The sequence below is a fragment of the Lithobates pipiens genome, unplaced genomic scaffold (assembly GCF_037356315.1).
Source record: "Lithobates pipiens isolate NorthernLeopardFrog02 unplaced genomic scaffold, aLitPip1_a1.2 Scaffold_3, whole genome shotgun sequence".
Classification (NCBI taxonomy): Eukaryota; Metazoa; Chordata; class Amphibia; order Anura; family Ranidae; genus Lithobates; species Lithobates pipiens.
This window is the reverse complement of record NW_027507790.1, coordinates 263,617,907-263,645,103: the sequence shown is the minus strand read 5'-3', so window position 1 is coordinate 263,645,103 and position 27,197 is coordinate 263,617,907.

The window sequence follows — 27,197 nt, the reverse complement described above, 5'->3', positions numbered from 1 at the left end:
AACACGCACCCACGAGTGCGTGTTATACGCCGATAAATACGGTAGTCTACAGCATGCCATTATTTATTCAAATGAGTAACATTGAATTGACCCCTATGGGAGGTCACTTTACTTTACCATAATATATGGATTTTGTGTGGTGGACAGGGCCTTATAGAGACCACTACCAAGGATTATCTAAATACATCTGATAGACATGGAACCAGGCTAAGATCTGTGGAACATCCCCTTGAGCATTGTAATAAAAAAGCATATTCAATTACTCATTAAGGTGAGAGTTCTAAGAGAACAGAGGCGTCACAAGGAGGTGAAAGCACACTATTTCATTTATATATGTTCACACAAGAAGCACTATATTTGGAAATCAGTGATTATAACTGTCCCATCTCCACTGGAGAATAATATATTATTTATATTTTTCATGATATATATCACAAATGAAATTATTATGGTTTGCTGATGCACATATACTTATCTTCTCTACTTATATACTTAAAATTTTGGGCAACACCAGTCTTTGCATAATCGGTACAGTGATTTTATTGCAAAGGCTTGATGCACTCCCTACTGAGTCAGCTCTGCAATCAGCAAAGCTCATGCTACCTGCTGATTAGGAAGTTTCTACTGAGTAAGAGGAATGTTTCAAAGAGAATACTGCAAAAGAAAATTGACTCAGTGGGTAGACAAGAGTGTCCACCCCCTACAGCAGTGACTACCTCTAAGGACTATAAAGGGATAAACCAGGTTTGTTCAAAAATAGTAAACTTCTTTAATAATCACATTAAAAAGTTGGGTTATTGTTAGTACTAAATTAAAGAACTACATCCATTACAAAGTAAAACGACAATGTTGTCTCCCCACAAATACCCCCCCCCCCCACCTCCAAAGACATCAATTGGTAATCACGCTTTGCAGGAGTATGAGTCAGGAGCAGAGTAATCTTCTTAACCATTAACTCATTAACACCGTACAGTGTATATCTCTTCCTGAGAATATATAGTAAAGCAGTAATGACTATCTTAAATTGGAGTACAAGTTCAATAAATGTATTGAAGACTGGATTGTGTCACTCTAGTAGCATTCACCCAGCAGAAACCATTGATAAGTGCATGCTGTTTTCTATATGGATGCCGTTATTAGCTGTGGCAAGCAAAAAGCAGAGAGCATGCATAATCCTGTAAACATATAGACATCACTCTGAATAGATGACTGTATCTGTGAAATATGTCTGTAAGACGGGGGCGTGGTGTCTGAGCTCCATGATGGACATCTAGCCAAGGAGCTCGACCAGACCACCGGCATATTCAGCTCAGAGAGACACGTGAAAAACTTGGGCATGACACGGAGGAGAAAAGGGCCACCAGTCCCACAAGCTGAACAGATTCTTCCCCTCAGCACCGAGGGGACTACACCAAAATGGCGGTGGCGCCAATGCCTCATGGCAGAATGAGCAGGCCGCGGCTGTACAATCCTGCTCCATCGAGCACCAACCTCCAGGCTCTCACATCTCCCCAGGTAGTGGGTCCTCCTCAGCAGCCTCCACTCCTACTACCAGAAGCTCTGCAAACAATGCACAGCATTCCCAAGAAGGTGACTCTGGGCATCAGACATGGGGGTGAGTGGCCACGGCCCTCACAGGGGCATAGCACCTCGACTGCAGCAGACCCCTTTGCAGGCTTTCCCACATCCGGCCAGCCAGTGCTGAACATGGTTCTAAAAGACACGCTAATGACTCTCAGATCATCATTACATAATGATATGATCTCCATAGTTAGAAGATGGCAAGAAGAGGTTCATATTCTGGGAGACAGGATTGACATGCAGAGCTGTCCATGGAAGAATATTATAAATCCTTTAATACCATGGTGGATGCACACAGTGTACACAGTGACAAAATTATGTGGATAAAAGGCAAACTAGCCAACCTAGAGGACAGTTTTAGGAGAAATAAACTAAAAATTACAGGTATACCAGAAACGGTGAACACCACCCAGGTTCTCCAATATGTGCAGGAAATGTGAAAAAAAAAAGAGTTCACAGGGTGCCTAAACCGCCAGCAGATGATGTACCCAGAAATGTCCTGCTCAGGCTGCATTTCTATCGTGCACAAGAAATTCTTTTGGACACTTTCTGCAAACCTAATCAGCGTCCTGCCGCTTATGCATCCCTGCAACTGCTCCCGGATCTCTCCAGGTATACTATTCAACATAGACACAATTTGACCACCATCACTAAAGCTCTGTGTAATCACCACATATTCTACACAAAAGAAACTAGCCAGCATTACTGTTCATTACCAACAATAGGAGTACCAATGCTGTGTGCTCTGTGGAGGAAGGGCTGACCATTCTTCGTCAATGGGGTATCACTCTGGAAGCTCCCCTGGATCCCATTCAGGTCAACAGAGCCCCAAACAACCAAGCTAAATAGCAGGTGGTGTCTCATAAGCGTTCCCCGCAGAAGAAAAAACAAAAGAAGGCTCCTAAATAGCTGCAAACTGATCTACCATATCCCTATCCCCGGCTATGGTCATGTCAGGGCTGGACTCAGCCCTTCCTTCTGTGAGCTGGATGCTCTGCTGTCGGCTAATTGCCAACTCCTATCTCTCCATAGTGACTCACATGTTGATGATCCTGCTTGTCGGTCTTGCCTACTTAAGCAATCCAGTCCAGATGATCTCTGCCTTTGCCTTGGTAACACATCACTAGAGACGCTCTCCTGTGTTCTCATTAAAGACTTGCTTGGCTGAGATTCCTTCCGGCTCCCTGACACTTTGGCTTGTCTGACTATCCATTCTGGTTCCTGAACTCTAGCTATGTGATTTAACTATATTTCTGTCTCAGTCTGATTCATGGTTTCTGACAGGTCAGTTCGTATGAACAGTGCCTAATGTTCACGAATCCCTTTGAAGATTCTCTTTTTATTAATTCCTTTTTCAGTTTGTTATGTTTTACTTCCCTACCTGCTCTTTTGGTTCACCAACATCAACATGAGACAACTTCACATTTTCTGTCAATGAAGCTTCCCAAGTCGGCAAGCAACCATATCGCACCCTCATCTGCCCCAGAGAATTATTTTCTTCCCTATGTAAAAAAAAGCCATCAAAACATACTCGCACAACTCCGTATTTTCAGCAGCATAGCCAATGCATAGCATAGCCAACACAAGTAAGTGTTGAACTTCTTCCGCACACATCTCACATAACAACCAACTATGGCCATTAAGTGTATTTTCTTAAATGTTAGGGCTTGAATAATCCAGCCAACAGACATTTCATGTGGAAAGAAGCCCCGAAGAACCAGGCTCATATATTATGCATACAGGAAACACACTTTATTGCCTTCAACATCCCTAAATGTGCCCACAAACAATACTCACATGTCTGTGCAACCAAGAAGAAGGTGAGAGGTGTGCTTCTAGCCATAAAACACACCATGGCCTTCCAACTAAAAGAATCTATTCTGGATAGCGAGGGCCGATTTATCTTAATTACCTGTGACTATATTCACTCCCTTACACCCTGGTAGCACTTTACGCTCCCAACTCACACCAAATGAGGTTCATCCACAGACTGCTCAAACATATATCATCAATTAAATATGGACAACTATTACTCTGTGGGGATTTTAATCTCATGACTGATCCGCACCTAGACTCTTCTTCTGGTAACACAAAACAGAAACCTTCACTACAAAATATATTGCATACTGAGCAGTTGTATGATGTCTGGAGGGGTCAACATGCAAACGAAAAAAATGACACCTATTTCTCCCCCAGACATCATACATACTCCCATATGGACATGTTTTTAAATGATAAATGACTTCTGCCGAGGATATCTTACTCCCATATCTGTGAAATAACATGGTCCATTCTGATGTATCTATTACCATTGTAGAACAAGGTGCATCCTCTACAGTCCCCATCTGGTGTTGCAACGTCAGGCTACTGCAAGAACCCGAAAGTTCAAAATGTATTACCCAACATCTCAGAGACTTCTTTGCCTCCAACACTGGGTCAGTTAAAATTTGTTTACCCTGTGAAACGTACATAAGGGCAATTCTCATACAATAAGGAGCCAGAGTCAAAAGATGCTTTGACCTACACCTAAACAAACGTATCGCAGAAATCCGCAGCTTAGAAACAAGTAACACATTGTCACTATCTCCTACAATAACTACCTCTCTTCAAAAACGTAGAGAAGAGCTGTGAATCCTACTAACACAACAGTATGGTAAACACTTAAGACACCTGAAGCTTAACATATACGCCAATGTGAACTGCGCAGGTAAACTCTTGGCCAATAAGGTTAAGGCAACTCAGTTACGGTCAAGGACCCAATATTTGGTTCACCCGGCTACCAAACATGAAATAATTAATCCCCAGGAGATCACTGGTCAGTTTTCAGATTTCTAAGAGGCACTATACAATCTCAAAATGACCCCCACACCCCCCAACTGTCCATAAAAAATACTGCTGCCTTTCTAGATAAGCTAAATCTACCAAAACTATCAGAATCACAGCTTTCACAATTAAACTCTCCATTCACCCCTAGTGAAATAAGGAAGGTCGTAGCATCAGTACCAAGTGGTAAGTTGCTGGGACCTGACAGTCACATTTTTAATATGTTACTAACTTCACATTTAACTATCATATATTCGGCAGCAGCACAGACCTCTGCCTTTACCCAAGAAATGCTAAAGGCATATGTGGTAACATTACCCAAACTGGGGAAAGACTCTGTCACCCTGACAAATTTTAGACCAATATCACTCCTGAACTCTGATATCAAAATCTATGCCAAACTAATAGCGCAACACCTAGCCATTATCATACCATCTCTAATACAGAAAGACCAGATGAGATATGTAAAGGGAAAGCAACCAGGAGAATCCTAAATGTTAAACATTATGCAGCAATCTACTGCTACTATCTATCGACGCAGAGAAGGTGTTCGATAAGAGTTGACTGGCAATACATGTTAAGTGTACTAAGAAAGTTTGGTTTTCAGGGCCCCATCAGGACAGAAATTCTTGCTCTTTATTCCTACCCCTCAGCTTAGGTCTACACTTTTTGGCCTTCTCTCTAAAACATTTAACATAGTAATTGGCACCCGCCGGGGATGTCCACTATCCCCATCTATCTTCAATCTCATAATAGAGTCACTGGCGGAAGCCATCCGTACAAACCCCTTAATAACAGGATTTCAGTTCAACTGTAGATCACGTTATTAATCTTTTTGCAGACAACGTCATCCTTCTCCTAACTAACCCTGTGTCATCATTACCCCAAGCACACCAAATCTTAACAGCATTCAGCTCTATTTCATACTATAAAGTCAATTTCTCCAAGTCCCCAATACTCAATTTAGAAGTTACACCCGAAACTAAACGGCACCTTCAATACCTACTTCCATTTACCTGGAGCTCGCAGGGTGTGCCATACCTGAGTATAGCCATGACAGCCTCAACAGCTTTCCTAATTCAGGCTAACTACACTCCCCTGACCCAAAACATCAAAAGCCAGCTTCAACACATATCTCACCATGAACATTCAGGGGTAGGTAGGCTAGCAGCCTTTAAAATGATAATTTTACCCCAATTGCTATACTATTTTAGGGTGCTCCCAATCCTTGTCCCAACACAACAACTATAATCCTTAAAGGGTCTACTAAAAAACTTTATTTGTAAAAACAAAAAGCTGAGATGTGCCCACACAAATTTAGTTAAACATAAATCGGCTGGATGTATGGGGATGATTGACATCCATGATTATCCCTTGGCAACACTATTAGAATAATTAAAATCCTGGTTTAGGAAGGAAGATGAACCGTTATGGTTGGACATCGAGACAGCTCTATCACCTACACCTGACCTCATATCTCTACTGATTTATGACTCATGGAGGTCGTAGGACATATCTTCCCTTCCCCCTCCAATAGCAGCATCCATACAGGCACGGCGATTCCTGTTTAAACAGCCTAAACATCCCACACAGATAACACTGTTAGCACTACCTATCCAAGCAATAGAAACTATTATCCCCTTCTTGTGCACAAAAAACACTCCAATTAAGCAGCTTAAACAACATACAAGACTTCTTCTCCAATGCCAAGCCTAAAACTTGGGAACACCTGAGGGAAGAATTCCATCTCTCGATGGATACTCACTTTGCCTGTCTCCGCACCCTGCACTTCCTATCCAAACACCCCTTAACAACAATACATATTCCCCCTGAGCTTGGAAATTTCTCTCCTCCCACATGCCCCAGCAAAAAGATATCTCCCTTTTCTACAACCTATTGATTGTCAAAAATTCACTCCAAAAGCTTCCTTCCTTACAAAAATGGGAAAATGACCTGAGCAAATCCTATCCTCTAAAACAGTGGCAAGTAGCCCTCCAGTCGACGTACTAATTTTCAAAATGCAGTAACCACTGGGGAATGATGCTTAAAGTGGTTGTAAACCCTTACAACACACTTTGACCTACAGGTAAGCCTAGATTAAGGCTTACCTGTAAGTCCAAGAAATATCTCCTAAACCTATACGGTTTAGGAGATATTTGCCCGAAGACAGGCACCGCTGTCTACAGCGCATGCGCCGTAGACAGCGGCGTGCAGGCGCACTGAGCGCGGCATTTTCAACGACGGAGCTGCCGCTCGTGTCGGCTACCGTGCACATGCGTGGGAGGGACGTCATTGCGGCTTCGCCGAATGACAGCGGCGGATCAGCGTGACCCACCCAAAAGATGGATGCTCCGGACTACAGGGGACAGCGGTGACTTCGCTGGCTCCTGTGTCAGGTAAGTGACACATAATGGACTACTATGTGATGCTTTGCCTTTGCAGGGAATGAAAGAGGAAGTAAACTCATCAGGGTTTACTTCCTCTTTAAAATCACACACAGATGGCGTTATACACCCTATAAACTGGCCAAATTTTGCCCTAACAAATCCCCCAACTGCTGGTGTAAAGGTAGCCTACTGCATATACTGTGGGGGTGCTCGAGCCTCACCAGCTTCTGCAGACAAATATTTTACCTGCTATCCTCAATTACAGGAATACTCAGCCCTCCCAACCCGGGACTTACTATTTTAAGTCTAGAAATGAACACTTAGCCAACCCTCATGAGACAAATAGTAACTCATATACTACTAACAGCACATAATCCCATTCTTAAGAAGTGGAATTCTCAATGTTCTCCATTAAAACTGTACATGTTACTACTAAACTTTACATGTTACTACTGATTTTCTACACTATCTCTGTGTTGTGTACCACTTCTTCTATATTGTTAACTCTTATGCCTTGTACACATGGTCGGAAATTCTGATGGAAAAAGTCCAATCGGATTATATTGTCAGAAAATTCGATTGTGTGTGGGCTCTATCGGACTTTTTCCGATGGAAAAAATTTCAGAGCAGGATCTTAAATTTTTCCGACAAAAAAAATCTGATCTGACTTTTTCCGATCGTTTGTAGAGAATTCCGATTGGACAAAGTGCCACGCATGCTCAGATCAAATTACGAGACCAAAGCTATTGGCTACTAGCCTCAACATAGTCCCATCGCAACGAACGAACGTCATCACGTTCCGAACAATCAGATTTTCCGACAACTTTGTCCGACCGTGTGTATACAACACCAGTTTAGGACAAAATCCATTGGAAAAAATCAGACGGATTTTGTTGTCGGAATGTCCGACCGTGTGTACAGGGCATTAGGTAAACTCGTTGAATTTAAAAGGTAGGTAGTGTTGTCTCCCTTCCCCTGACACAGTTTGCTCCCAGGTGGGGTGTCTGGGGGTGGAATAACACCCTTTACCCTATGCTTGGCACTTAGTAACGATTCATCTTCCTTCCTAAACCAGGATTTTAATTATTCGAATAGTGTTGCTAAGTGATAATCATGGATTTCAATCATCCCCATACCCCCAGCCGATATATGTTTAACTAAATTTGTGTGTGCACATCTCAGCTTTTTGTTTTTACAAATAAAGTTGTTTAGTAGACCCTTTAGGGATATTAGTTGTGTTGGAACAAGGATCGGAAGCACCCTAAAATAGTATAGCAATTGGGGTAGAATTATCATTTTAAAGGCTGCTAGCCTACCTATCAATTATATTGTTCACCTATGTCTGTTAATTTGCTGTCACATGCTTCTATTTAAATAATTCTCCCTACCGTATCTCACTGTATGACAGAATTTGTTTAATTGTACTTTATTTTATTCTTGTGAAAACTTAAAAAAAAATTTAAATTAAAAATGTCTCTAAGACCTTTGACAGGTATCTAGTTCATCCAGTTGGGCAGAGTTGGTAATCAAGTAGTCCCGTTGTTGGAGACAGAGAATACCGCACCCCTACAAAGAACAAGGGTCCTTCTCTGCAGCATGCTGACAGGGAGTGGGCTTTTAGACATGGGCTGTGGCTGAGTTTTAAAGAAAACAAAATGTAATACTTTGCACACCTTTTGTTTTGATACACTTGGGCTGCAATTTACTAAGTAACACTGAAAGTTCAATTGGCCTTCCTAATTATATGCAAAACTAGAAATTTAAGTATGTAGAGCATTGGGAATTTTAAGGTGCTAACTATTTAAACAAAAATAGCCCTTCTGTTTAACTTTATTACAAACACCCTGTTGGGAGCCATGCCTCTTCAAACCTAACTGTGTTCTTCTTAATGTATAAAAGTGGTTTAATTTAGGGAAATTTTGGAGCCTTGGTCCCCCAATGACCACATTTTCTAGGTAGTCTCCTTTGATTTGCTTTGACTGCATCTATGAGGTCCTCAGTGTGGCTGATGCAGCACATGAGTGTATTGTGAATATATGGCTTATATATTTAAAGCAGTATTAAACCCAAAATCTAATTATTATTATCACAGTAAAACCTTGGTTTGAGAGTAAATTGGTTTGAGAGTGTTTTACAAGACAAGTAACATTTTTTTTTTTTTTTTTTACAAGTAACTTTTTTTAATACATTTTGACTTGATATACAAGTGATGTCTTGATATAAAAGTAGTTTCATGTCACAACTGAGTATAAAAGAGAATAGAGGCGCCTCTAAGTTTACCAATACAGTTACATTTAATGAAGGTACAACATTTAGAATTTCACATGGTTGATGATTAAAACAGGCACATCTAAGCATGCAGGCATCCGTGGTAAAGACATCCACATAGACCGTCCTCCTCACCGCCATCGACATCGTCCCTTCCCACTGCGCTTCACGAGTTGTTCATGCCTCACGTTTTCGTATCCCTCTACTTCAGGGTAATCTTCCCAGTCATGATTGCAGACAGCTTTACCCCGGGTGACTGCATACTTAGATGTGCCTCTTTTAATCATCAACCATGTGAGTTGCTAAATGTTGTACCTTCATTAACTACCTGACATCCCCAGATGTGAATTTCTGGGAGGCCGTCATATGACAGCCTCCCCTGTACATGCTTGCTGTGATCACCAAGTCACCGAGACTCGGGTGATCACCGATCTTAGTAAGGGGCCGGTCCCAACCCCTTACCATGTTATCAACCAATGACAGCTGATCACATGATGTAAACAAAAGCTCAGTGATCGTCTTTTTTTTCTCCTCTCGCTGACAGCGTAGGAGATAAAAAAAGCTGATCACCGGCTTATCTTAAAGGGACATCGATCCCTAAGAGGAAGAGGCAATTATGCCTCATTTATACTGAACAACAGTGCCCACAAGTGCCACCTATCAATGCCCACAAGTGCAACCTATTGATGCCCACAAGTGCCACCTATCGATTCCCACAATTGTCACCTATCAATGCCCACCAGTGGTGCCAGTATCAGTCAGTGTAAACGATCAGTCCCCATCACTGCCACCCATCAGTACCCATCACTGCCACCCATCAGTGCCCATCACTGCCACCCATAAGTGCCCAGCAGTGCCACCTATCATTGCCCATCAGTGCTGTCTCATCAGCGTACATCAATGACAGACAAAAATTACCCGTTATAAAATTTTTAAACAAAAAATAAATAAAAATCGCACGGGTGATCAAATACCACCAAAAGAAAGCTCTATTTGGGGGAAAAAATGATAAAAATTTAATTTGGGTACAGTTTTGTATGACCGGGCAATTGTCATTCAAAGTGCGACAGTGCCGAAAGCTGGAAATTGGTCTGGATAGGAGGGGGGTTTAAGTGTCCAGTAAGCAAGTGGTTAAATGTAACCATAATGCTACACCTAGAGGTGCCTCTCTTCTCTTTTATACTCTGTAGCTCCTTCTGGATTTTGCTTCTAATCCCCATGTGGAGGCTTCCATTTGTGGATGGACATTTTATGCTTACAAAACCACATTACTATAATCTTTTTATATGGATTATAAATCGAAGAAAAAATGGTTGTGGAATGAATGATTTGAGTTTCCATTATTTCTTATGGGGAAATTTGATTTGCTATTCATGTGCTTTGAATTACAAGCATACATTTGGAACCAAATATGCTAGCAATCCAAGGTTTTATTATATGTTGCATCTTACCAAATCTTATATATGATGGCTGTATTAATTTCCTTTTTAGGTTTTATTTCTTCTATTTTCATCTGGTGATCTGACTAGCCTATGCAAGGACATTCACAATTTTCTCCTTCAACCATTGTGTGGACATTTTTGCTATGTGCTTTGGGTCATTGTCATGTTGGCAGGTAAACCTTCTTCCCATTGACAACTTTTTGGCAAAGAGCAGCACATTTTATAGTATATTGTCCCATTCATTCTCCTTCTATCCTGACAAGTGATCCAGTCCCTACTGCAGAGAAACACCCCCATAGCTGGACATTACCACCCCCCCCATTAAAGGATATTACCATCACCATGCTTTACTGTAGGAATGGTGTTATTTGGATGGTGAGCTGTATTGGATTTCCACCAGACATATCGTTTGGCATTGAGACCAAATAATTCAATTTTAGTCTCATCTAACTATAAGACCTTTTTCCATGTGCCCTCAGAATCTTCAAGGTGTGTTTTGGCAAAGCTCAGTGGTGACTGCACGTGGCCTTCCTTGAGGAGTGAGTTTTTTTTCTTGCAATCCTCCCATACAAGCCCCATTTGTGGAGAATTTGTGATATTGTTGTAACATGCACACAATGACCACTCTTTGTCATAAATTCCTGCAACTGCTTCAGAGTTGCTCTAGGCCCCTTGGTAGCCTCTCTGACCAGTTTCCTCCTAGCTCTTTCATCCAGTTTGAAACAAAGTCCTGATCCAGGGAGGGTCTGTGTTGTAGCAAATACCTTGCACTTTCTTATAATATACTTCACTGTGCTTCTAGGCCAGACTTTCTCAGCCTTTTCAACACAAAGAAAACCTTGAAATAGTTCTCTGGTCTCGAGGAACCCCTGATAAAAATTAGAAATCTACAACTCATGATACATTAGTGTGATGGTCAGTGGTAGGGATTAGCTCGGTGTTCATCTCAAACACATGTTCAACTCGAACATCGGCCGTTCGTCTGTTCGGTGAATTCAGAACTTTGTGGACCGCTTGTACCAAATTCGTGTGGCACAAAGGGCCCACAATGCACTACGCCATCACAGTGCATTGCTGGCTCATAATTGGCCAAGAATGCACTGTGACCCTGCATGCTTGGCCAATCACAGTGCCGGCAGTGAGGAGAGCCATAATTGGCCACAGGCAGGATGCCTGTGGCCAATTATAGCTCAGGGGGTTTAGTACACGCCCCACACTATATAAGGCCGCCAGTGTGGCGGCCTTGTGTAGTGTGTTCCGGCGTGCAGGGAAAGAGCTATATAGGCAGGGATAGTGTTCTTTTCTCAGACATCTTAAAGTTAAAGTGGTGTTGTGTGCCTCCAGCACAGTATACACCTATATCTACCCTTTATTGCTGTTTTTCTCTAATTAAGGCATCTGCAGGAGTTAGTGGGTGTTGTGTGCCTCCAGCACAGTATACACCTGCATCTACCCTTTATTGCTGGTGTTCTCTAATACAGGCATCTGCAGGAGTTAGTGGGTGTTGTGTGCCTCCAGCACAGCACAGTATACACCTGTATCTACCATTTATTGCTGGTGTTCTCTAATACAGGCATCTGCAGGATTTAAATTGGGTGTTGTGTGCCTCCAGCACAGTATACATCTGAAGATACCCCTTATTGCTGGTATTGTCTGTTGCATATCTTGCCTATTAGCCTTTAAAATTAGCACTTTTGATTTCAAACGTTCGAGTCCCATAAACTTTAATAGGGTTCTAAAGTTTATACAAATTTTTGGTCCGTTCGAAGGTTCTGGTGCGAACTGAACCGGGGGGGGGGGAGGGGAGTTCGGCTCATCCCTAGTCAGTGGGAAGAATGGTCCTTAACCACTTGCCGGCACGGGCAGGCATATGGGCGTACATGTACGTACATGTACGTCCCTGCCTTCCCGCGGGTGGAGGGCCCGATCGGGCCCCCCCCCCCCGGTGCCAGCGGCGGTCGGTATCCGTTCAGGAGCGATCCGGGATGAGGGGGCGGCCATTCGTTCATGGCCACCCCCTCGCGATCGCTCCTGACAAATGGAAGTGAAGCGTGACATCACTTCCTCTCCTGTAATGTAAACACAGGCAGAGGAAGTGATGTAATCTCTCCTCCGTGTCGGTATTTTTCGTTCCGGCACCGAGGAGAGAGCATCAGTGAGTTGCACCAACGCTACACAATACAGTAGAACATGCCAGGCACACTCTCACCCCCTCTTCATCCCCCGATCACCCCCCAATCACCCCTGCACCCCCAGTCACAGTGACACCAATTGCATTTTTTTTTTTTTGCATTGGTGTCATTTGTGACTGTAATAACTGTTAGGGCAGTTAGGGTTAGCCCCCTTTAGTTCTAGGGTACCCTCCTAACCCCCCAATAAAGGTTTAACCCCGTGATCACCCCCCGTCGCCAGTGTCACTAAGGCTGGGTTCTCATTGCAGCGGTTTATGAGAACGGATGTGATTCGCACCGCACTGCAGTGCAAATCACATCCGATCTCTGTGCGATTCGAGTTCAGCCATACAGATAGTATGGCTGAATTCGCATCGCACCCGCCGCACCCGCCGCACCCGCCGCAAACTCGCACGGGACCCTTTTTTTTGGTCCGCAGCAGAATCGGATTCCATGGGTGTTCACACCATGCGATCCGATTCCTGCCCGAGTTTGCAGATCGCACTGCGATATGCGAACTGATCTGGGGGTGTCATTAACATTTCACTGACACTCCCAGCAGTTCGCATAGGGCAGTGTGATGCGGGAACCCGCCGCGGATTCGTGGCGTTCCCGCATCGCTCCAGTGTGAACCCAGCCTAATAAGCGATCGTTTTTCTGATCGCTGTATTAGTGTCACAGGTGACGCTAGTTAGGCAGGTAGGTATTTAGGTTCGCCGCAGCTTTTTATAGCGCCAGGGACCCCCATATACTACTGCATAAAGCCCCCTGATTGCCCCCTAGTTAACCCTTTCACCAGTGATCACCATATAACTGTTACAGGTGACGCTGGTTGGTTAGTTATTTTTTTATAGTTTCAGGGCACCCGCCATTTATTACCTAATAAAGGTTTAACCCCCTGATCACCCGGCGGGTGATATAAGTTTGAGGGTCAGATAAGGTCTGCGTCGCCCCAGGCAGCATCAGGTTAGTGCCAGTACCGCTAACACCCACGCACAAAGCATACACCTCCCTTAGTAATATAGTATCTGATCAGATCTATATTAGTGTCGCCAGCAGTTTAGGTTACCCAAAACGCATTGTTAGCGGGATCAGCCCAGATACCTGCTAGCACCTGCGTTTAGCCCCTCCGCCAAGCCCAGCCCACCCAAGTGCAGTATCGATCGATCACTGTCACTTACAAAACACAACACACATAACTGCAGCATTCGCAGAGTCAGGCCTAGGTGCTTTTTTACCTGTGAGTCTCACTAGTGTACCCCTAAATTTAGGGGTGTCTACTTTCCAAAATGGGGTCATTTGGGGGGGGGGGGTTGTGCCATCTTGGCATTTTATGGCCTTCAAAACTGTAATAGGTAGTGAGGAGTGAAGTCAAAAATTTACGCCCTTAGAAAGCCTGAAGGCGGTGCTTGGTTTTCGGGGCCCCGTACGCGGCTAGGCTCCCAAAAAGTCCCAATATGTGGTATCCTCGTACTCAGGAGAAGCAGCAGAATTTATTTTGGGGTGTCATTTCATATATGCCCATGGCATGTGTGAGCAATATATCATTTAGTGACAACTTTGTGAGAAAAAAAAAAAGTTTGTAATATTCCCGCAACTTGTGGCAAAATATAAAATATTCCATGGACTCAACATGCCTCTCAGCAAATAGCTTGGGGTGTCTACTTTCTAAAATGGGGTCATTTGTGGGGGTTTTGTGCCATCTTGGCATTTTATGGCCTTCAAAACTGTAATAGGTAGTGAGGAGTGAAGTCAAAAATGTACGCCCTTAGAAAGCCTGAAGGCAGTGCTTGGTTTTCGGGGCCCAGTACGCGGCTAGGCTCCCAAAAAGTCCCACATATGTGGTATCCCCATACTCAGGAGAAGCAGCAGAATTAATTTTGGGGTGTCATTTCACATATGCCCATGGCATGTGTGAGCAATATATCATTTAGTGACAACTTTGTGAAAAAAAAAAAAAGTTTGTAATATTCCCACAACTTGTGGCAAAATATAAAATATTCCATGGACTCAACATGCCTCTCAGCAAAAAGCTTGGGGTGTCTACTTTCTAAAATGGGGTCATTTGTGGGGGTTTTGTGCCATCTTGGCATTTTATGGCCTTCAAAACTGTAATAGGTAGTGAGGAGTGAAGTCAAAAATTTACGCCCTTAGAAAGCCTGAAGGCGGTGCTTGGTTTTCGGGGCCCCGTACGCGGCTAGGCTCCCAAAAAGTCCCACATATGTGGTATCCCCGTACTCAGGAGAAGCAGCAGAATTTATTTTGGGGTGTCATTTCACATATGCCCATAGCATGTGTGAGCAATATATCATTTAGTGACAACTTTGTGAAAAAAAATAAAAATAAATAAAAGTTTGTAATTTTCCCGCAACTTGTGGCAAAATATAAAATATTCCATGGACTTAACATGCCTCTCAGCAAATAGCTTGGGGTGTCTACTTTCTAAAATGGGGTCATTTGTGGGTGCTTTGTGCCATCTTGGCATTTTATGGCCTTCAAAACTGTGATAGGTAGTGAGGAGTGAAATTACAAATGTATGCCCTTAGAAATCCTGAAGGCGGTGCTTGGTTTTCGGGGCCCCGTACGGGGCTAGGCTTCCAAAAAGTCGACCACATGTGGTATCCCCGTACTCAGGAGAAGCAGCAGAATGTATTTTGGGGTACAATTCCACATATAACCATGGCATGTGTGAGCAATATATCATTTAGTGACAACTTTGTGTAAAAAAAAAAAAAAAAAATGTTTGTCATTATTCAATCGCTTGAGGCAAAAAAATAAAATATTCAATGGGCTCAACATGCCTCTTATCAATTTCCTTAGGGTGTCTATTTTCCAAAATGGGGTCATTTGGGGGGGTTTTGTACTGCCCTGCCATTTTAGCACCTCAAGAAATGAGATAGGCAGTCATAAACTAAAAGCTGCGTAAATTCCAGAAAACTTACCTTAGTTTGTAGATGTGACAACTTTTGCGCAAACCAATAAATATACAGTTATTGACTTTTTTTTTACCTGTGGCTGAATACATTTTGGCCTAAATGTATGACTAAAATTGAGTTTATTGGATTTTTCTAATAACAAAAAGTAGGGACTTAAATGCTCCAGGAAAAGCTCTTTTCACTCCGAGCTAATCAAAATGACCACATCTGATCACAGTTTAAAGTCAAATGGGTTTGTGTGCCATTATGAAGGTGAGTAGCTATACCTGAATGAGTTCATAAATTATTTTCTAGGAGGAGCTGATCCTTTTTCCAAATCAGTGATTCTGTTCTTGATTATTTTTGACATGTTGGTGTTATATCTTTCACTTGGAAGGTATACTTTGCACTGTGTAAATACAACTGAATAAAACAAAACTGCTTGTCTTCATATCAGGCTGCAAAGCAACAAAATGTGTTTATTTTAAAGAGGGGGTGATTCTTTTCTATAGCCATTGTATATGCTTTCATTTATGTGCCACAGCAGAGTTAGCGGTCCATAGTGTGCTTGTGAATTCTTCGAAACATGAATAGACTTTTATAGAGGCCTTGCAACAATTACAGTTGGTCTGAACCCACTCTTTTCATTAACCTACATAATTCTCTTTTGACACAAAGTTTATTTTTATAAACATAAAAGATATTTATGTTGCAGAGTCAAAGTTCCTTATAAAGCATATTGCCTTCTTTACGGCACTTTAAAAGTCTAATTCATTTTATTCCAAACCACCGTGGGGATACTTGAGTCATTTACTTGTTTTCCTCAGCAAACCCTAGTAAACATTAAAGATCCGACCGATATTGCACGGATAATTATGTGGCAGGTCTCCGACTTACTGCATATGGCTATGGCTTTTAGCCGAGGGCTTGAGCGACTCATCAGAGGAAGACAATAATTTGTCAGTCTGTTGCAGGATATTTTTTTTATTTTTTATTAAATTCATACTGTTCCACATCATAAAAACATGTCTGCAGAAGGCTTGTAAACAGAGAAGTGAAGTCAACGAAAAGTTTTCTTTTATAAGACTTCAATTCATTCCCTGAATGATCAGATAAACACGATATGAATTGGTGCCCCCAGCAATCCTTGAATTGAGTGTGATCTTTCAGAGAGAAACTAACTTTTAGGTTTGTAAAGTATTTAATGGGGAGCTATATTTCATTTCAACTCTTGTGCACACGCATCTGATTCACACCTTTTAGCGCGGGTTTCCTTTTTTTTTTTTACATTTTAGGTATAGACCTTTTTATTCACAAATAATTTTGTCATTACTTATGGTTAAGAATTAGTAAAACTGACAGACTTTACCGCACAAAAAAAATTAGAATCAGTATTTTGTTTTGCTTATTTATTTGTCTGTTTTATTATATGAGGTTTTTTTTATTTACAATTTAAAGCTGCCTACAATTTAGATAACAGGTAAACAAAGAATATTAAAATAACATTCAGTGTTAAAACAAATTAAAAAAAGCAGCACTGATTTTTAGTTTTTTTTTTCTTAACACTGAATTTTATATTAATATTATTTTTTTATTATTATTATTCAAATTTTAGGTACCTTTAAATCTAAAGAAAAAAACAACAACAAAAAAAACAGTTTTTTGAGGGTGTAGATACTGCAGCAGCACTATATTTTGTGATTTATTTATTAATTTATTTTTTATGTCACATTCTTGGAATTAAAGTATAATAAAAAAAAATAATAATAAATGCATATCTTACAGGTAAAAAAATGTGCATTTATTATTATTATTTTTTACTAGGAGCTGCGACCAGCAGATCATTGCCGCAATGCAGGGCTCTTGCAGACTGTTAGTGTCTGCTCATACCGCTTACGAGCAGGCAGTTACACAATGAGGAAGCACCAATGAACTACCTAATAAAAATAATAATAATAATAATAATAAATGCACATCTTGCAGGTAAAAAATTGTGCATTTATTATTTTCTTTTACTAGGAGCCACGACCAGCAGATCATTGCTGCAATGCAGGGCTCTTGCAGACTGTCAGTGTCTGCTCATACCGCTTACGAGCAGGCAGTTACATAATGAGGAAGCACCAATGAACTACCTAATAATAATAATAATAATAATAATAATAATAATAAATGCACATCTTGCAGGTAAAAAATTGTGCATTTATTATTTTCTTTTACTAGGAGCCACGACCAGCAGATCATTGCTGCAATGCAGGGCTCTTGCAGACTGTTAGTGTCTGCTCATACCGCTTACGAGCAGGCAGTTACATAATGAGGAAGCACCAATGAACTACCTAATAATAATAATAATAATAATAATAATAATAATAATAATAATAAATGCACATCTTGCAGGTAAAAAATTGTGCATTTATTATAATTTTTTTTTTTTACTAGGGGCTGCAACCAGCAGTTTGTTGCTGCAATGCAGGGTTCTTACAGACTGTCAGTGTCTGCTCATACCACTCAGGAAGCAGGCAGTTACACACTGATGAAGCACCAATGAACTACCTAGAGCACCCGTCCTGGTTTTACCATTGAGAACTACAAGCTGATAGACACAAAGGCTGTCGGTACTTGTAGTTCTCATATTCACAGAGCTCTGTGAATGATTGACGTGGCTGGGTGGGCAGAGCCCTGCACAGCCACTTTTTTTATTTTTATTGTGACAGCGTTCGGGGAGAAAATCCCCGATTCACTGTCACAACAGGGGATCGGGGAGTGATGGTGTGGGGGCTGCTGCATCTGTAACATGTTACATGTTACACCTTTAATATGTGTGTAACATGTCCTTTAAAGATAGTAGCATTAAATCTTTCCTAAGCACAGAATTGGGGTGTTTACTTATCTTAACAAATAATATATTTGTGTTTTTCTTAGCTTTTTTGTGTTTTTTATCACTTGGTGTTTTTTTAACAAATATCAATAAAATATCTGAAAAAAATTAAGAATGCATTTGTGTGAGTACAGTCTCTATTTTTTTCATGTTAAAATTGTTACGCTTGCTTGTAGTCGCTTGCTCTGCTTATAGTAGAAGAATTATTAAAGCAGAACTATACTGTATCTGACTCTGAGCACTGCCAACTAAAAACACTGTTTCATTCATTTTTAATATTCAAAGCAAACTCACCCCTCCCTCCATCTCTCCATACTTTATTTTGTTGAAAAATGACTTTGAAAAACACTCCTCTAGAATTTCTAGGCATGGCCATCTTGAGTGAGGGCAGATGATTCATGTAGCATTTACTTCCTGGAAATCAACTGACCTTAGCTCAGGCATGCAGGCAGGAGGGTGTGATTAGCTGAGAAAGCCTCTCCTCCCCTCCTCCAGATGAAAGAAAAAAAAATGGCAATAAAGACTCCAAGAACGTGTGACATAATTTTGACCTATGTCAGAAACCAGGAAGCAACTGAATTAAAAAAAATACATAAATACGTCTTTTAAACACAATATACTTTTTTATTTATTTAGTAAGCCTATGTAGCATAAGGATTATAAATAGTTAATATTGATTTATGGGGTTTGGTTCCAACAAACTATTTTAAAATAAGCCAAAAAATAAATTAGTTTGTTAGTTTTTTTTACAGTCTTAACATATTGGCTACATAGCAAAAAAATTCTTTGGACTGCCTTGATGCCTTTTATAACATTGCCACTTATGAACTTATATGCCTGGACTTGTCAATTTCCCAATAACACTCCTAAACCCTTTCAGATTGTACCATGCTTGAGGAAGGAACCTAACATGTTCTGAAAGCTTGCACTTTCAATAAAGCTGCAATACGTTTTTTGTTTTTGTTTTCTTAATGCACAGTTCATAACTTTTTTTTACAGTGGTGTCATGACTTCTGATTCCGTTAAATGTCATCTTCCCCTCCTTGAATTGGTCTGGGTCTGCAATAGACATGTCGTTATGTAAGAATCAATTTTTTTTATGAATTTCTGAAAATTCGTACATTCTGAAGCATCCAAAATATGAATTTCTATGCCTCCGAATTGTTTACGAAATACGAAATTTAGTTGACGAATTTCGGATCCAAATTCCGTTACGACGGAAACGTGACTGGTGTTTTGTTGACCAATCAGAGGTTTTCTTCTGCTGCTGAGTGAGGGTTGGGAAAATTACCTTTTTTAATATGGGAGCGGGAGACTGGTCCTGGTAGTCGATGGGAGATTTAGAACCAGACAAAATAAGAATGTTCGCTAATATTGTTTTAGTATTGTCATAATAATTACGATTATTCATTATGAGGAAGTTAAAAACCCAGGAAGTCAGCACAGCACAGGGATGGTGGGAGCCCTTCATAATGAGCACAGCACAGGGATGGTGGGAGCCCCTCATAATGAGCACAGCACAGGGATGGTGGGAGCCCCTCATAATGAGCACAGCACAGGGATGGTGGGAGCCCCTCATAATGAGCACAGCACAGGGATGGTGGGAGCCCCTCATAATGAGCACAGCACAGGGATGGTGGGAGCCCCTCATAATGAGCACAGCATTGGGATGGTGGGAGGCTGTCATAATGAGCACAGCGGGGGTACAGCCCCAGGAGGAAGTCAGTACAGCACAGGGATGGTGGGAGCCCCTCATAATGAGCATAATGAGTTGCCGACTGCCATATTGAGAAAGGTATTTTTTGATTTTTAAATTCATCATAACGAACGTTTGTAATTGTTACGAAAAGTTAACGAAAATTCGTATTTCGTGCGAATCCAAATTGAATTTTGGACACGAATTACAAAATACGAATTAGCAGCTAATACGAAACGGAACGGAACGAAACAAAACAAATGTATTGGCGGCGCACATGTCTAGTTTGCATCTGTAAATATGTCAACACTCTCTGGTGTAGGACTACAGTAAGGATTGGTGGTGGGATGGCCATGTCTCTAATATTTCCCTGAAAGCGATATTAGCTCTATCTCAAAGTCAACAACACCTCCAGGGTGCAGGGCACCCATGAGATGTCATCATCACTGCAAGTTATCTAGAGACTCGCATTGGAGGGCTGACAATGTTGCTGCAAAAAGCAGATTTATGGCTCTACACAGGAGATCCAGGATTCCCTTAAGCACTGGCAGGATTGGCAGGCAAATGATGCAAACTGAAGAGGAATTTTAAATATACTTTGCTATAGTTTGTTCAGTTGAAGCAGCATGAATATTTACATGGATTTGGGTTTTTAGGAGTTCCACTTTAAATTATCTGAACAAGGATACCATTCAAACTTCAAACCGTTTCTCCAAATCTATCATTAATACCTTTCGAAAAGAACTTAATAAATGTGTATGGCATGGTAGGAGGCCAAGATTCAGAAAATTTCTTAATAGACCCCAGGCATTGGGGGGTTTAGGTCTTCCAAACTTAAGACACAATTTTCTGGCTGTCAGATGTACACAATTAGCACAATGGTATGCTTCTATTTTTCAAGATTCCCTGGCTTACTTTTGAAGCATTCTCTATTTCTCCATGGCAGATGAATAAATTGACTACTTTAAGTTCCCTCGCAGATAACTCATATTTTAGATCATTTACTCAACTTTAACATTTGTGGCACCTCCTCTCTTCTAAGTGCTTACACTATATGCAAATTAATTATTTTTTCTTTATTCACTACTCTTTAAAACTCCTAAAAACATTTTCACATTTTGATCACATTTGCCAATCTACCCCAAGAGGAAGTGGTTTTATCTCCTCCATATAGTAATAGCCTAATGAATCCCAGCACTCAGAGAAAATAGTTCCAATGTTCCAATGGGAAGGTGAATCAGAGATGATGTTCTCTCCCAAAAAATGGTCGGACACCTGTTCTGTCTCAGTCCATGAAACAGCTATTAAACTACATACCAGGTAGTACATGACTCCAGTTAATATCCACATTTTCTCTTCCAGTATTTCCTCAAATTGTTTCCGTGGATGCCTGAACCATGTCAAATTCCACCATAACTTTTGGAGCTGTAAAGTACTATGACCTTTATGGCAGCAAGCAGGCCAGCCATCAGAAATTTTGGGTCCTTATACAGCTTTAGGCCTGAGTCCCCCAGGCCTGACCACCAAAATTCCCCAGGGCCCGCCCACAGGCCACCCCACCATATCCGACAACCCCATATACTCAGCAAAAAGACATCCCAATTCAGCAAAAAGACATTCCCATATAGCAAAGAGACATCCCCATTCAGCAAAGGCATAGCCCAAATCCAACAAAGAGACAGTCACAGCCCATTCCAACAAAGAGACAGTCAAGGCACAGGCCCACATCCAGCAATAATTGTCAATCAAGTTACCAAAAATGTGATTGTGACAGACCTAGCTGGGACGGAGGCTCTTGGAGGGGACTGAATGTGAGCCTCTTGCCTTGTGATTATGGGCCTTCGCATTTGGGGAATGGTTTGAGCTGTATGCCTGGGGACGCCTGAGGTGGTGTTACTTGGATTCAGGTCCGTGCCCCCCTGAAGACACACAGACTCTGGATATGTAAATGCCATGTTAGCAATAGACTGAATCACACTATTGGGACACAAACTCTTAGATGCTAATATCATCACCTCCAGCCACCTGCCTGTCTTGTATAATGTAAATGAGTCTAGTCTGGCTTGACACAGATTCTAAAAAGTATTTCACCTATTGTTGTTTTGTTGTTTGTGCTAATTAACCTGCAATTGAATTGTTAGTGAGCTAGGAGCCGGAAAGTCTTATCCCTCAGTCAACTAGTCTGAGTGTTGATTTAGATAATTAGCTCATGCTAATTAGGTTAGGTTTTAGTCTTCTACTGTATTATAAATACTTGGCATTTTGGTTCTAATAAATCAGTCCATGTTGAGCAGCTAAGCAATTGTTGTCTTGTTTTGGGCTTGTAAGCGGTAGGGATGAGCCGAACACCCCCCTGTTCGGTTTGCACCAGAACCTGCGAACAGACTTAAACTTCGTGTGAACTTTAGAACCCTATTAAAGTCTATGGGACTCGAACGTTCACAATCTAAAGTGCTCATTTTAAAGGGTAATATGCAAGTTACTGTCCTAAAAAGTGTTTGGGGACCCGGGTCCTGCCCCAGGGGACATGGATCAATGCAAAAAAAAGTTTTAAAAACGGCCGTTTTTTCAGGAGCAGTGATTTTAATAATGATTAAAGTGAAACAATAAAAGTGTAATATTCCTTTAAATTTCGTAGCTGGGGGGTATCTATAGTATGCCTGTGAAGGGGCGCATGTTTCTGGTGCTTAGAACTGTCCCTGCACAAAGTGTCATTTGTGCAGGAAAAAAAGTCTTTTAAAATCACTTGCGGCTAAATTGTCGGCTCCCCGTAATACAGAGAACACTCAATGAGTGTTCTCTGTATTAGCCGACAATTCATTCATTCATTGATAAAAAAAAAAAATTAAAAAATTAATTAAATTTAGGGGAACCCCCACGCTTTTTTTTTTTTATCAATGAATGAATGAATTGTTGGCTAATACAGAGAACACTCATTGAGTGTTCTCTGTATTACGGGGAGCCGACAATTTAGCCGCAAGTGATTTTAAAAGACTTTTTTTCCTGCACAAATGACACTTTGTGCAGGGACAGTTCTAAGCACCAGAAACATGCGCCCCTTCACAGGCATACTATAGATACCCCCCAGCTACGAAATGTAAAGGAATATTACACTTTTATTGTTTCACTTTAATCATTATTAAAATCACTGCTCCTGAAAAAACGGCCGTTTTAAAAACTTTTTTTTGCATTGATCCATGTCCCCTGGGGCAGGACCCGGGTCCCCAAACACTTTTTAGGACAGTAACCTGCATATTACCCTTTAAAATGAGCACTTTAGATTTCTCCCATAGACTTGTATAGGGTGTTCGAATTTGCTGCGAACAGCCCAAATTGTTCACTGTTCGCTGAACAGGCGAACAGGCAATGTTCGAGTAGAACATGAGTTCGACTCGAACTCGAAGCTTATCCCTAGTAAGCGGTTAGAATATCTGATTGGAGTCAGATTGGAGGAAGCTGGATATACTGACGGAAGCACTCAATCGGAGTGTGGGATCGGTTCCGTCACAGTGATGTCTAACAACTTGTCTCCAGTCCACAGTGACCAGCCAGTCAGGCTACACGCAAGACAGCTATTCCACATGGGTGAGCTGTGGCTGGCTGCCAAACCAGCATCCGGTCTGCAGGGACAGGCGGAGTGCATATGATATCACTCCACCTACTCCTCTCTTAGGCTGAAACTAAGTGAGCTGCATTGGCTCACTACGCAGCCACCATGCTAAAGCAATAGTATACAAAGAGTGCTTCTTCCTTACTGTCTCTGGAGGAGGTGGAACCCCATTCTGGCACATTCCGCCAGAGAAAAAGCCCTAGATGTTACTATACAGTAAGTTAACAACTCATTAGTTTGGGGGCCTGGACCTGTACCAACGACTTGTACTTGTTACTAAACAGCAGCAACAATTGTTGGTTGGGGCCTGGGCCCCTCAGAATGCCCGGGCCCCCTACATATGTATAGGCTGCCCCCCCTGACAATGGACCTGGCAACAAGCCGCAATTAAATCTGTGCAAATAGCAAGCTCCAAATATTCTTAAAGGCTCAGTTCATCTTTTTTTTTTTTTTTATTCCAGCTTCCCTATAGACCATATAGCAATAATGTACCTTTATGACCTTATTATATTATAATTATGTGCAGAAATTAAAAAAAAGCTTTCTGTTTATCCTACACAGCCCTGTGTCCAGCTTCTGGTTTAAAAAACAAAACAAAAATCTTCTTCATTACTTCCTGGACACACCTTGGGATGTGAAAACTGTCAAGACACAGGAAGGCGTTCAGCAGCTGACCTCATTAACACGCACCCTACATTTTCCCTCGTTCTCCAGAAGATCACCCCCACCCACCTCTGCAGGTACAAGTTTTTATATGCAATCAGTGATCACCATTCCCACTAATTACACAGCCATTGATTTTTTTTTCTACCTTTCATCTTGCATAGATCATTCATATTGGCAGAGTGTGCAGGAGCTGAGTGATCAGATAATAGCCTATTTGAATCAGAGCTGTAGTATTGAAAAGAGGAGAAGTATTTCCTGGTTTCTATATAGCTCACCATGCATTATACAATCTGATTGTACAATATCCTTTAGATCATCAACTATGTAGTGAAAGGGCCTGTCTGATTGGATTCAGAGTGATTGGATAGATGGTATGTCCTCCTAAAAAGAGACTGTGCACCTGCATAGATGGGTTAGAGTGATATCCCAGAGCAGGAGGGCAAATGCAGGTTGTGTGTTAGTGAGGTCAGCTGGTGAACTCCTTCCTGTGTCTTAACAGTTTGTACGTCCTAAAGTCATCCAGAAAGAAATTAAGATTTTTTTTCATACAACAAGGGTTGTGTAGGATAAATAGGAAGCATTTTTTTTTCTGAAAAAGAAGTACATTAATGCTATATTGGTACATAGGGGAGCTGGAGTTTAGAGAGAAAAAAAAGAAGCCAAGCTTATTCTTTACCTATGCCGATGTGCATCTTGTTTGCTGCAATCCCTGAGTTACCCACCCCATGTGAGAGATTGTTGATCACTTTATTTAGTTTGATATAGTAGGTGAGAGCACTCAATTGGCATACCTAGCTGCCATCTTGGTCCCAAGTAGTGTTAAGTGAACAGATTGGGCCCCCAAAGCACACTTCCCATGTTGAGGGCAAGCAGCCTGGTATGATTCAAGAGGGGGGGCATGCTCCCCCCCCATTTCCTGGCCTGCCATGATGCATGCTCGGATAAGGGAGTGGTATGGATTGGGGGGTGGGCCCACACACTTTTCTTTTTTAATTGTGGCGTGGAATTCTCCTTAAAATCTATACCAGACCCAAAGGGCCTGGTATGGATTTTCTTTGGGGGGGAGGGAGGGCACGCCATTCTCTCCTTAAGTTTTGGCATGGAGTTCCCCTTAAAATCCATACCAGACCCAAAGGGCCTGGTATGGATTTTGGGGGGGGGGACCTCCAAGTCATTTTTTCTTTACATTTTGGCATGGAGTTCCCCTTAAAATCAATACCAGACCCAAAGGGACCCCACACCATTTTTTTCTTAATTATGTCATAAGATTCCCCTTAATCACTTCAATAATGGGCACTTTCACCCCCATCCTGCCCAGACCAATTTTCAGCTTTAAGTGCTCATTGGCATCTATGGGAAATCTTGGTCAGCTTGACATGGCACTGCTCCCGGTTTTTGACATTTAACATTGGCGTTTTTGGGAAATCTTTTTAGCTTGACATGGCACTGCTCCCAAACCATAAGTGACAGGGACACCAAACTTGGGGAGCACTGAAAGGGGATCCAGGATTACAACATAGCTGTATTTTGTGGTCGGCCAGCTTTCCTAGGTTATCAGCAGTGGCGGCTGGTGAAGTTTTATGACCCCTTTTTGACCCCTCCCACTTGGTGAAAATGGGTGTGGTTTCAGCGAAATAGTGGGCGTAGCTCTAAGGTGGTGTGGTTAGTGTCTGAGATGAACGAGGGACGGAGGGAGAGGGAGAGAGGGATGAAGGGACAGCAGGCCCAGATCCTACACAACAATAGAAATATGTGCATTCTAGAAAGTTTAACAATCAGCAGATAAAGATATTCCAAACACCTGGTGTTAGCACTTTCTGACACCATGGTTGTTATAGTGTCAGGGTGATTGAAGCACATTATTTCTATTATAACATTGTAATATAAAATGAAATCATTCAACTCACCATAATGCAGAATCAGTGGGAGCCCTGAGCATGTCAAAGCCACGTCGCCTGCCACCAGGTGTCCCCAGCAGAGTCCGTCCTTACATCAGGTGCCCCCAGCAGAGTCCCTCCTTACATGCAGCCTGTGTCACATAAAATGCAGTCTGCGTCACACCAAATGCAGCAGCTTGTGTCACCATCACTTGCAGCAGCATGTGTCATCAACAAATTGCAGCAGCATGTGTCACCATCAATTGCAGCAGCATGTGTCACCATCAATTGCAGCAGCATGTGTCCCAACAAATTGCAGCAGCATGTGTCCCAACAAATTGCAGCAGCATGTGTCCCACCAAATTGCAGCAGCATGTGTCACCACCAAATTGCAGCAGCATGTGTCCCACTAAATTGCAGCAGCATGTGCCCCACCAAGTTGTAGCAGCATGTGTCACCACCAATTACAGCAGCATGTGTCCCACCAAATTGCAGCAGTATGTGTCACCATCAATTGCAGCAGAATGTGTCACCATCAATTGCAACAGCATGTGTCACCATCAATTGCAGCAGAATGTGTCACCATCAATTGCAGCAGAATGTTTCACCATCAATTGCAGCATCATCTGTCACCATCAATTGCAGCAGCATGTGTCCCACCAAATTTCAGCAGCATGTGTCACCATCAATTGCAGCAGAATGTGTCACCATCAATTGTAGCATCATGTGTCACCACCAAATTGCAGCAGCATGTGTCCCACCAAATTGCATCAGCCTCACATCAAACCCCCTCCTCCCTTAATTACCTTGCAGTGTGTTGTCCTCTCCAGCGGTGTCTCCTGTGGAGAGGTCTGTCCTCTCATACTTCCTGTTTCCTCTCTCCTGG